Source organism: Morus notabilis, unplaced genomic scaffold (genome assembly GCF_000414095.1).
Source record: "Morus notabilis unplaced genomic scaffold, ASM41409v2 Scaffold912, whole genome shotgun sequence".
In the NCBI taxonomy this organism is placed as follows: Eukaryota; Viridiplantae; Streptophyta; class Magnoliopsida; order Rosales; family Moraceae; genus Morus; species Morus notabilis.
Genome location: NW_010368051.1, coordinates 19,352 through 31,340, shown reverse-complemented (window position 1 = coordinate 31,340; position 11,989 = coordinate 19,352). Strand labels below are relative to the sequence as shown.

The 11,989-nt window shown below is 35.1% G+C and overlaps 1 pseudogene; it reads left to right on the top strand.

The window, feature by feature from the left end:
- The first annotated feature begins 2,092 nt into the window (after positions 1 to 2,092).
- Positions 2,093 to 2,827, top strand: LOC112094678 (annotated as a pseudogene).
- Positions 2,828 to 11,989: the final 9,162 nt, after the last annotated feature.

Here is an 11,989-nt window from a genome sequence, read left to right as displayed (position 1 = left end):
ATGGCCGGTGTAATTTGTCTGGTTATGACCGGCTGACCAGAGACCCACCGGTAGACAGTCGGACATCCGGTGGCTGCAATAACCTTTGTACTATCTTTAAGACCGACCAGCATTGTTGCAATTCCGGCAATTGTGGGCGCACCGACTTTTCCAAGTTTTTCAAGAATAGGTGCCCTGATGCTTATAGTTATCTGAAAGATTATCAAACTAGCACTTTTACATGCTCCGGTTGGATATATATATATATATATAGGTCATATTATTGTACATGTACAACGATACTAAATTAGTTGGCTTGATAATGGGTCTCTTTATTATTAGGCATAATTGTGTTTTTTGGGTTCGATCGAGACAGTGAATTTGATATTTGAAGGAAACTAATTTGCTTATTTGATTTCTCTATATGATTGTGATTTCGTGAGAGGCCGCTGCCTAAAAGTGCATATGATTAATAGACCTCATAATAAAAGGAAGCACGAGTATTAATTTGTTACTTCCCATTCCAAACATGGCACGTTTGAAAAGTCCAAAAGATGAATGGTTCTCAATAGTTTCCTCTAAGATATTTTGATCATTATTTTGATATAATCTCTACTGTAGAACTTGTGGAAATCGTCGGTTCAATTATAATGTTTGGTTACTTTAATATTCTATTGTAGCTTTCTTGTTCTTGTTCTTCTTATTTTTTTTCCTGATATTAATATTCTATTTTAGCTAAAGAAAAGATTATAATATGCGCACATTATAATATTATATAGGACTATTGACTGTTACCATGCCATGTTTTAACAAAAAAAAAGGCACTTTATTAATCGCTTCCAGCGACATGTCCTTTACTTTTCAGCCAAAAAAAAAAAAAAAAAAAAACAAAAGAAAACCGACATGTCATTTACATTTTCTTTTTCCGAACACGACATGCATTTATATGGTTCTGTTTGTAGAAAAGTGACATACTGTACATATACGTGAAAGAACTTGAGAAGCATACGTGAACTTGACAGGCGGCCTATTGGACCTCAAAGAATTGATTAGGCCCGTTTGTTAGGTGTGTCCACAAATTCGTAAAGAATTTTTTGAAATAAAGGCCTGAACGAGTATTGTTTGGGGTGGATTCTCAGGTCTGGTCTTGGGTGATGTTTAAAAAATTTAATTGCGTCTCTCTCATCAATTGTAACTTTTAAGAGGAATGATTACGTCAATCCTACATTAGTTGGTATCAAAACAGGAAGTCCCAAGTTTAAGTCTCTATGGGTACGTTCTGGATGAGGCATTTTTCTAAGGAGGAGAGAATTATGCAGGAGCATACTTGAATTTAGAAGGCGGCCTACCTGATAATAAAAAATACACTTTATATAATAGTATATATGACTGTTACTACGAATTAATACTAGGATATGATCGATCTTGTCTTGTATGGAAAATATAACAAAGTGGATCGAAAAGTAATTAATTGTGAGGGTGGACATTGTCAAGAAATAAAGTATTTATTTTTTTCCCAACTCAAATTTTATTATTACAGTGTTTTATGTTATAAAACTTTAAATGTATTTTTTTTGTTATATTATTTTTCTCTCAAATGCACAACTCAAATTCTCAATTTGAGTTGTGAAATAAATAAATAAAAAGTTGCTAAGGTATATATGTGGACAAGAACCACAACGTGATAAATTCATGAGACTTTGTCTTCTTTCGGATATCGGTCATTTCCATCATAGACTCTTCCTCGTAGAAAAACCATGTTCAACTGTAGGAAAATCGAGGCTAAATAAGTAACACGCTCTTACATTTTCTAGAAAAATAAAAAAAATTTAAAAATAACAATAAGAATCATCTTCATATCAACATTTTCTCGACCATCAGATATGTAACAAAAGCTAATTATTATCCGCTTTTTCTAGATGCCAATTGCTCATTAATTAAAAAATTTGTATGTGGAAAAAAAAATGTATGTTAACGTGTTCCCTTAATTAAGCAGATCAAAAGCCCATTGTTTTATAACCAATAGTGCATCACTCGAAGTTGAAACCAAAAGCAAACAATCTATCTGAAGCCCTCTTCATATTTATAACTGCTCTATTATTCCTGATATACCATGAAAAGTCTTTTCAAAACCCTCCCCATTATCCCCTTCCTCTTAATAGCCCTCATCTTTCCTTTGTCCAATGTGGCTAGCTTCGAAATTCGGAACAACTGCGGTTACACCGTCTGGGGTGCCGCCGTGCCTGGCGGCGGCAGGCGGCTCAACCGCAGAGAGACCTGGACCATCAACGTGAGCCCAGGCACAAAAGCCGCTCGCATTTGGGCCCGAACCAACTGCAACTTCAATGGCGCCGGGTGAGGTAGCTGCCAGACGGGGGACTGCGGTGGGGTCTTAGAATGCAAAGCCTACGGCCAGCCACCCAACACCCTGGCGGAATACGCGCTGAACCAGTTCAACAACCTCGATTTCTTCGACATCTCGCTCGTCGACGGGTTCAACGTTCCGATGGAGTTCAGCCCCACGTCTGGGGGGTGCAGCCGCGGGATCCGGTGCACCGCCGGCATCAATGGGCAGTGTCCTGGAGAGTTAAAAGCACCCGGCGGCTGCAATAACTCTTGTACTGTCTTTAAGACGAATCAGTATTGTTATAATTCCGGCAACTGTGGGCCCACCAACTACTCTAAGTATTTCAAAGATAGGTGCTCTGATGCTTATAGTTATCCGAAGGATGATCAAACTAGCACTTTTACGTGCCCTGGTGGGACCAACTACAAGGTCGTGTTCTGTCCTTGAAGCGCAAATATAATTTATAAGTACTGTGACTTCTCGGCATAAATAAAACTAGAATCTGGAGCATATGTAACGATCAGTTACGAAAGATTGTAATAGTTATGTACTAAAATGATGGGAAAATAAGGATGGGAAAATAAGGATGGAAAAATAAGGATGTTGGTGGCTCGATCTTCTTTCTAATGGGATGATCACTATGACCACAACGTTTAATATATACATATATGTAATCCTATCAAGCTCATAGACCATCTTTCCATTTATGGACTGTTCGCCTGTAAACTTTATAATATATAAAATCCTATCTTATAGAAACGTAAATATCATTCCTTAGTTTATGTTGGGGGTGGAAAAATTGTTGTCTTCGTGATCCTTACAAGTTAGGTGACAACTAGTATTTCAAAAATGCTTAGAAACACCATCGGTGATAAACACCACTATTAATATAAGGTGAGCTAGGTCTCAATTTGTTGAGCACCACCGATGCCCAATAACATTGCTCATTTAATTTGATTCCAATTTTTGGACGGCCGGCTCTCAGAAATCGAGGTTCCTAACCCAAAAAGAACTATTAATTGTGGCTCAACACAACTATAAATATTAAGATAGAAATTTTCTCAAATTAAAGAAAACAAATATACTATATATTTTTCCTCATTGACACATTCATTACTATTTATAGGCTCGAAAATGCACAAAAATTCCGTACTTGATCATAATTCTATTCATATATAATAGTCTAACTTTAATAATTGTCTTTTTTTTTTCTTTAATAAAGAGATAATCGATGTCAAAGAAGAACTAGCACATCTAATCAGGTTACTTAGCACCGACTAAACTTTAAATCCTTCACCGAACCCCTACTCAATTTTCTTAAAATAAAAGAAAAAAATGAGAAAAATTTCTGAAAATAACCTCTAACGAAGCAAAAGAAAACGAAAATAAAATTGAACAAACTAGAAAACACCGAGAAAATCTTGATGAAGACGCCGAAGTTATGACGTTTAACCGTTAGATAAGAAAGGTATTCATTATGTTTTTTTTCCATTAATAAAACATATCTTCCTTATATTACTATATGTGGCGCTACCTTAAACATTATGATAGTCATGTGCATTCTTCATCAGGACCTTATGTGTTCTTCCATTATCTATTATCGCGTCATTCATATATATAATGAATACTTGCCATGCCCTTACAAAGTCGTTTTACAATGCTTTATTTTTCACTCCCCAGAGTTTAGTCACTACGTACATTGTAAATAGATAGGGTTGAAGTTAATACTGAAGTCTGTTCGTTTCACTTATTTGAGTTAAAAATTTGAGTTGAAAATTTAAATTTTTATAAGGAAAAATAATGTAGTAAAAGATTTTGTTGTGATTCGAATGATAAAACAAACGGAAGATAAGAAAATTGAATATGATATAAATGGATCAAGATCACCTACGGCGGCTATTGCTTTCTCAAATGAATTTCTGATATTAAGAGTTAGAAATAAGCCGGTCAAAATTTCTATGCTAATATATGTAGAAACTGTGCGCTAAAAACCATCCGTAATTTACGGAGTCAGCAATAGTTTAAGTTTGACTCACAGATCATGACCAAGCTTTTCCATTACAAGCTACAAGAAATATTCAAGACTTCTCGTTATCCAAATTTCAAATACTTAGACATAATTGAAAGGAAATATGAGTACATGTTCGTCGCACGTATATAAGATTCTGAATTGGTTGTTCAAGTTTTCAACAGTTAAAAAGTCATATTTATATAGTGCAGTATTTTTAAACTTTGGCTTGTTTTGCTCTAATATTTGGATTCGGTTAATTTCCAAAAGAAACAAAATATGTATTGTTTATTTATATAATATAGACCTTATAAAATGCTCATAAAAGCAAGCCCATATGAAGCAGCTATAGCAATATATATACCTAAAATCTCTTGCAATGGAATTTGAAACAGGAAACGTATATTATAGTTTTTTTTTTCAGTAGAAAAGGTTATATAGTTTTTTTGCAACAACGTTGCACAAATTTAGTTATTTATGATCTTTTAATAATGGAAAGACATTAACCGTATTTCGTGTCTTAGGAAACTCAAATCGAGAAGATTCTCCTATTTAGACAAAACGAATTATTAATGAATAAATGAGAGGAAAATATTGTTTGTATTGCGTAAAATAATTTCGAAGGAGGTCTTGGTTTTCTCAAACAAAAACTAAATTAATCATCTTAGGTCATGGATACTCTAATTATATAAATATTAGAATTAAGCTTTTGTAAAATGTAATTGATTTTCTCAATTTTATTGGATTGATAACAATTTTCATATCTCAAATTGATAGTGAATTGATTGATAATACAATCCCACCCACTTTGCTTTAAGAAAAAAGTCATATACCTTTTACCATCAAAATCCCACCCAATTTGCTTTAAAAAAAATTCAACAAATTATTACTTATCACATTATGCGGTTTTCCAGCCTGGCTAGTGCATTTTCCCGGGCATTACTTCGGTATCAAAGATGGCATTCTTGGTGATCTTCAAAGTCTGCGTCTTGACGTGTTTACTCTTTCCATTACTACCTTCGTCATCTTCTCCTTTTAATTGACCACTTTTATCTTTATCCTTACCTTTATCGTTATCTTCATTTGGTCGCCCAGGTGCGGAATGATGGCGACATTTTTCTGCCGTTTCGCAACCTCTCCGGTAAGGGTTGCTTGGAATTTTAGTACAACTCCGTGCATTCCTTGGGCTGCATCCGCGCGTGACAGGCGGAAAAATTCCATAACCAAGGTTTCTTGCATTTGTCTGTTCAATCAAGTTCATGCACACCAGGAGGCCGATCATAAGGCACCCAATAAGCGCACTTTTGGACCTACAAATAGCCATAATATCCGTATCAATGCAATAAGATTAATATTGTGATTATTTCACTAAAATTAAATTTGTTGGTTGTGGAGAGATTGATGAAGTAAATCCAAGGGCATATGATCGGATGTAATGCTTATAGGTTTATAAGAATTAGATCCAATGATCTATGCATGCATGAATATTGTGTATATATACTTTTTGAGTACGTCCAAAATAGTGGGTTTGTTTCCAAATGAAATGAACAATGCCAACCTAGCCTGGGCTGCGATGCCGACGTTGCTTTGGCAGTTCCATCGGCGTGCTAAATAAGAACGTAGGCCGTTAATTTGCACCTGAATTAATGAACAATGCCAACCTAGCATGGGTTTGTTTTCTGTTCTTTCAGTTTTAGATGTTTATATTTATATTAACCGAAAACTACTCTTATCCATTATTTTCTGTTAGTTGACTTTATCTTTAAGATCCTTTTTTAATTATATAAATATTTTACTATGTATTATATATCATATATTAATGTATGCCAGAATGATTTGTGGAGAGTATAACTAAACTGAAAAATAGTCCTGACTCAACAAACAATGATCTTGCTTTTTTCGCTAGTTTGAGTGAAAAATTTTAAACTAAAATTTAAATTTTTACGAGTGAAAATACTGTAACAAAAAGGTTGAATTATGATTCGAGCAGTGAAAAGAACGGGCCTCAAAAAATTAGGTTGTGAAATTTACACACGATATTCTAGCTGGGGTTTCACAGATAATCAACACCATGTAGCAATTTTTGCGGTTTTAATCCGTATAGTGGGATCATATCCTAATAAAAAGATACGCAAAGTACTTGACAAAGTCTTATTAAAATTAGTCGGCCGGTATGCAAATCAATCGTAATCGAACTATTTAACGTCTACTAACTAGTTTTTGTCTTTACGGGTGTGAAAATAGAAAAGCTTGCAATGCCAAGTGATCAAATGCAATAGCAACCAACAAAAGTAGTGAGAAATGGCCTTCAACACATAGTTATAGCACATAGAGTGATAATGTGTATATACTTGCTTGAGAATTACATGTTTTACCCTATAATCACTAAACCTCAAATTCTACCTTTTTAAAAAAACTCTACAAAAAAATCATATACCTTTTACCATCAAAATCCCACCCAATTTGCTGTAAAAAAAAAATCAACAAATTATTACTTATCACATTATTTGGTTTTCAAGCCTGCAGGCTAGTGCATTTTCCCGGGCATTACTTCGGTATCAAAGATGGCATTCTTGGTGATCTTCAAAGTCTGCGTCTTAACGTCATTACTTTTTTCATTACTACCTTCGTCATCTTCTCCTTTTACTTAACCACTTTTATCTTTATCGTTATCTTCTTTTGGTCACCCAGGTACGGCATGATGGCGACATTTTTCTCCCGCTTCGCAACCTCTCCCGTAAGGGTTGCTTGGAATTTTGGTACAACTCCGTGCATGCCTTGGGCTGCATCCGGGGACCGTGACAGGCGGAAAAATTCCATAACCAAGGTTTGCATGCCTTGGGCTGCATCCGCGCGTGACAGGCGGAAAAATTCCATAACCAAGGTTTCTTGCATTTGTCTGTTCAATCAAGTTCATGCACACCAGGAGGCCGATCATAAGGCACCCAATAAGCGCACTTTTGGACCTACAAATAGCCATAATATCCGTATCAATGCAATAAGATTAATATTGTGATTATTTCACTAAAATTAAATTTGTTGGTTGTGGAGAGATTGATGAAGTAAATCCAAGGGCATATGATCGGATGTAATGCTTATAGGTTTATAAGAATTAGATCCAATGATCTATGCATGCATGAATATTGTGTATATATACTTTTTGAGTACGTCCAAAATAGTGGGTTTGTTTCCAAATGAAATGAACAATGCCAACCTAGCCTGGGCTGCGATGCCGACGTTGCTTTGGCAGTTCCATCGGCGTGCTAAATAAGAACGTAGGCCGTTAATTTGCACCTGAATTAATGAACAATGCCAACCTAGCATGGGTTTGTTTTCTGTTCTTTCAGTTTTAGATGTTTATATTTATATTAACCGAAAACTACTCTTATCCATTATTTTCTGTTAGTTGACTTTATCTTTAAGATCCTTTTTTAATTATATAAATATTTTACTATGTATTATATATCATATATTAATGTATGCCAGAATGATTTGTGGAGAGTATAACTAAACTGAAAAATAGTCCTGACTCAACAAACAATGATCTTGCTTTTTTCGCTAGTTTGAGTGAAAAATTTTAAACTAAAATTTAAATTTTTGCGAGTAAAATACTGTAACAAAAAGGTTAAATTATTATTCGAGCAGTAAAAAGAACGGGCCTCAAAAAATTAGGTTGTGAAATTTTCACACGATATTCTAGCTGGGGTTTCACAGATAATCAACACCATGTAGCAATTTTTGCGGTTTTAATCCGTATAGTGGGATCATATCCTAATAAAAAGATACGCAAAGTACTTGACAAAGTCTTATTAAAATTAGTCGGCCGGTATGCAAATCAATCGTAATCGAACTATTTAACGTCTACTAACTAGTTTTTGTCTTTACGGGTGTGAAAATAGAAAAGCTTGCAATGCCAAGTGATCAAATGCAATAGCAACCAACAAAAGTAGTGACAAATGGCCTTCAACACATAGTTATAGCACATAGAGTGATAATGTGTATATACTTGCTTGAGAATTACATGTTTTACCCTATAATCTCTAAACCTCAAATTCTACCTTTTTAAAAAAACTCTACTCTCATTTATATGAGATATTTTCATCCTAAATTAAAAAGACTAAAATTTCCATAATTATATCTCAACCCTAATTTATTCTTTTGTTTCCCTTTCCCATCTCATTCTTTCTCTCGCTCTGCCCCTCTCTCTCTCCTCCGCTGGAATCAGTTTCCTTTCTTTCTCTTCTCGACCAACCCTTTCTTTCACAATGGAGCTCGACGATCCTCAATTGCGACGCAGCAATCTCAGATATATATAGATTCTCCTACTACGAAACATCTTTAGTAGAGGGTGATTCCTCGTCCTGGATAGTTGATTCGGGAACAACTAATCATGTTTAGGTTTTCTTTGTAAAATATTAGTTCTTACAAAGAACTTGCCGTCAGGGACTACATGATGAAAGTGGAAATACTAGTTGGCCGGAGAAACCTGTTTGGCAGAGGACCATAAAAAATATATTAACTATAAGCAAAGGTCAGTATACAGATATTGATAACTTACCGATAATGTCACACCCTACACAATCATAAAGCATGTGGACTTTAAAAATTGATCAACTCCCTTATACCTCAAAAATCAATATATAAGGCCAATATATAAGTCGCCGGGTAGGATCAGCCTTGGGCCTGAAATTGGGCCAAGCCGTAATGTGCGGGCTGAGAAAGATTTAGACCGCAACAGTTCTTTAAGCCAACAAACCTGTAATCCTTTGGATTACCTCGGGTAGGCTCAGGGTGACCGTGTAGGTCGGATTGAGCCTTCACGTTGGGGTTCTTGCAATTAAGCCCATTATCATTGGCCAAAGAAAACGTTAGGATTGGGGCCTTCATGTTGTGGTTCTTGCAATTTAGCCCATTATTATTGGCTAGAGAAAATGTTAGGATTGGGGGCCTTCAGGTTGGAATTGTGCTTGGTCAAAGAAAACATTGGAATTAGGCCAAAGAAAATGTTAGAATTGGGTTGATTTCTTTCCTTGTGCTGATAAATTCAGCCGGGTAGGGGCAATATCGGGTTCTTTAAATCTGCCCCGTGACCCTACCCGCATTTTACGGGTTGGGCATTATTGCTACCGAAAAAAAAAATCTCACTATTTTTAGGTAGGTAGGGTCGGCTCGGGCGGGTTTCTCTGATTCAGCTTGAATTCTTACACCCCTAATCTCATCCCAAGAGAAAAAGAGTGCATGATCCCCAAAAAAGTAACAATGACATGGGTAGCAGTAAATACCACCATAATTGACCCTTTTTTACCACTTGAATTCCTTCTCACTTCAAGGATTCAGATTTTCTATTTAATTTTTCTTGTCCCAATTAATGTCTAACTAATCAAATAATACAACATCATCTCATGATAAGCACACAAAAATTAATTAAAAAAGTTTAAATTTTTTATACGATATGACATGATATGATTGGATAGAAGAAATATGCCCCACTTCAAGCACAAAGAACATATATAAGCCCTTTTTTTATTTATTTTTTATTTACGTGTTTACTCTTTCCATTACTACCTTCGTCATCTTCTCCTTTTAATTGACCACTTTTATCTTTATCCTTACCTTTATCGTTATCTTCATTTGGTCGCCCAGGTGCGGAATGATGGCGACATTTTTCTGCCGTTTCGCAACCTCTCCGGTAAGGGTTGCTTGGAATTTTAGTACAACTCCGTGCATTCCTTGGGCTGCATCCGCGCGTGACAGGCGGAAAAATTCCATAACCAAGGTTTCTTGCATTTGTCTGTTCAATCAAGTTCATGCACACCAGGAGGCCGATCATAAGGCACCCAATAAGCGCACTTTTGGACCTACAAATAGCCATAATATCCGTATCAATGCAATAAGATTAATATTGTGATTATTTCACTAAAATTAAATTTGTTGGTTGTGGAGAGATTGATGAAGTAAATCCAAGGGCATATGATCGGATGTAATGCTTATAGGTTTATAAGAATTAGATCCAATGATCTATGCATGCATGAATATTGTGTATATATACTTTTTGAGTACGTCCAAAATAGTGGGTTTGTTTCCAAATGAAATGAACAATGCCAACCTAGCCTGGGCTGCGATGCCGACGTTGCTTTGGCAGTTCCATCGGCGTGCTAAATAAGAACGTAGGCCGTTAATTTGCACCTGAATTAATGAACAATGCCAACCTAGCATGGGTTTGTTTTCTGTTCTTTCAGTTTTAGATGTTTATATTTATATCAACCGAAAACTACTCTTATCCATTATTTTCTGTTAGTTGACTTTATCTTTAAGATCCTTTTTTAATTATATAAATATTTTACTATGTATTATATATCATATATTAATGTATGCCAGAATGATTTGTGGAGAGTATAACTAAACTGAAAAATAGTCCTGACTCAACAAACAATGATCTTGCTTTTTTCGCTAGTTTGAGTGAAAAATTTTAAACTAAAATTTAAATTTTTGCGAGTAAAATACTGTAACAAAAAGGTTAAATTATTATTCGAGCAGTAAAAAGAACGGGCCTCAAAAAATTAGGTTGTGAAATTTTCACACGATATTCTAGCTGGGGTTTCACAGATAATCAACACCATGTAGCAATTTTTGCGGTTTTAATCAGTATAGTGGGATCATATCCTAATAAAAAGATACGCAAAGTACTTGACAAAGTCTTATTAAAATTAGTCGGCCGGTATGCAAATCAATCGTAATCGAACTATTTAACGTCTACTAACTAGTTTTTGTCTTTACGGGTGTGAAAATAGAAAAGCTTGCAATGCCAAGTGATCAAATGCAATAGCAACCAACAAAAGTAGTGAGAAATGGCCTTCAACACATAGTTATAGCACATAGAGTGATAATGTGTATATACTTGCTTGAGAATTACATGTTTTACCCTATAATCACTAAACCTCAAATTCTACCTTTTTAAAAAAACTCTACTCTCATTTATATGAGATATTTTCATCATAAATTAAAAAGACTAAAATTGTCATAATTATATCTCAACCCTAATTTATTCTTTTTGTTTCCCTTTCCCATCTCATTCTTTCTCTCGCTCCGCCCCTCTCTCTCTCTTCTGCTGGAATCAGTTCCCTTTCTCTCTCTTCTCGACCAACCCTTTCTTTCGCAATGGAGCTCGACGATCCTCAATTGCGACGCAGCAATCTCAGATATATATAGATTCTCCTACTATTATGCAATAATTAATTATTATATGCTAATAATTTTTTCATTAATTGATTGAAAATTTTTATTTTGCAACTAAATTCTACTTCTAGCTTTAACGGTGTTCTAAAGTTTATGTACGTTATTTCTTATCTTTCTGATTGGTCGAAGAACACTGTTCGTTGGCCGGGAGAACCTATTTGGCAGAGGACCATAAAAAATATATTAACTATAAGCAAAGGTCAATATACAGATATTGATAACTTACCGATAATGTCACACCCTACACAATCATAAAGCATGTGGACTTCAAAAATTGATCAACTCCCTTATACCTCAAAAATCAATATATATAAGGCCAACACACACACACACACATATATATACACGGCTGATACCTTTTAGTCTTTCATTTATATATGTTTAAAAAAATTAATATCATGTTAATTTATTGTAACAAT